Here is a 1,634-nt window from a genome sequence, read left to right on the forward strand (position 1 = left end):
GTATTTGGACACCCAGATAATAAACCATTGCAATAGTCCAGTCTAGACGTGACAAATGCATGGACCAGTTTTTCTGCATCATCTTTAGATCAGATGTTTCTAATGTTAGTGATATTACGCAGGTGGAAGAAGGAGGTTCTAGGAACGTTTTTAATGTGGGGGATAAAAGACATGTCCTGATCAAAAATAACACCAAGATTTTTAACATTAGAGCTGGAGGACAGATTAATGCATCTAAGGAGGGAGAAAGACTGAAACATTCATTCCTGAGGTGCTCAGGTCCAAAAACCAGAACCTCAGTCTTGTCTGTTCAACAGGAGAAAATTAAGGGTCATCCAGGTTTTTATGTCTTTAAGACATGCTTGTAGTCTAAGTAGCTGATTGGATTCATTGGGTTTCTGTGTCAGAATAATCTCAGTTTGCAGCATAACAAGTGTGCACAGTTAGCAAACATAAAACGATAAAAAGCTAAACTTAGACTCGTTTGCTCTGCTAGCGGGAGTCTAGCTCCATTTTCTTGTTTCAGAGGCTTCAGAAGGTTTTAAATCACGAAAGGATCAAGTTTCTAGATCTCTAACGTCTAGATTTTCCACCAAAAGTCAGTTTTGTTTGTAATCTGTGCAGAAACTCTGCAGCTAAAGTTTCTGTAAATGTTGTATTAAATAAACTGGTGTGAGCAGGTTCTATTGAAGTGTTTCGTGAGGATAAATGATCAGTGAGAACATTGATGTGATGAGTGTTCAGAGGAGCTCACTTCCTCCCTGCTGCCCTCTGCTGGCCACTCCTGGCTTCATCACTCATGTCAGATTAAACCTTCAGCAGCAGAGTTCATGTCTGAGCTGCAGTTAATCTGGTATTTTCACCCGGGCTGTGACTCGGTGCTGATGCTGCTGCTCTGAGCCCAGCGTGCATCAGCAGACACCCGGTGGAAAACATCCACCGATCCTTTCTCTCGTTGTGGCGACTCCTGCAGGAGAGACAGCCCAAAGACAAGCAGGAGCCGTTTGTTTGCTTCGTGTGCGTTTATCAGCGTGGAGCAGGAGAGCTGCTCATACAGGAGTCACACATGGAAGATGTTCCTCCTGACAGCAGCTCCTGTTTGAGACCAGTCGCACTCATCCAGGACTTTCTGTGATCAGCGTGAACGCTTCATGCTGACGTTGATAAGTAGACACCTAAAGGCACCTCGAGGGCTGTGGGGGTTCGTGGGCTGTCCAGGGTTTTTCACAAAGCTGTGGGGGACCAAACATTCAACGTTAAGTTGCCAACACCAAGGAAACATCTTTAAATGACAAACTCTTCACAACGTCCCTTAAGATAGAACTTTATTGATCCCGAGGTTAACCGAGGTTCCAACAACAACATTTTCCTGACTATAGTTAGGGTCAGCTTGGGTTTCCTGAGCTGTCCCTTAGTCCTGCTGCTATAGGTTCAGACTGCTGGAGGACAAACTGACCACACTTTTCACTCTGCTACTGTCTTTACTTACTCTGCTCAACCTGGTTTGTATTTGTAATTATTTTTTCTATCCTTAACATGGTTTTGTCTTTCAGGTACATCTGGACCTATGTCTGGACCTGAACCTATACCTGGACCTATATCTGGACCTGGACCTATACCTGGACCTGGACCTA

Source organism: Nematolebias whitei, chromosome 17 (genome assembly GCF_014905685.2).
Source record: "Nematolebias whitei isolate Nwh7 chromosome 17, NemWhi1, whole genome shotgun sequence".
Taxonomy (NCBI): Eukaryota; Metazoa; Chordata; class Actinopteri; order Cyprinodontiformes; family Rivulidae; genus Nematolebias; species Nematolebias whitei.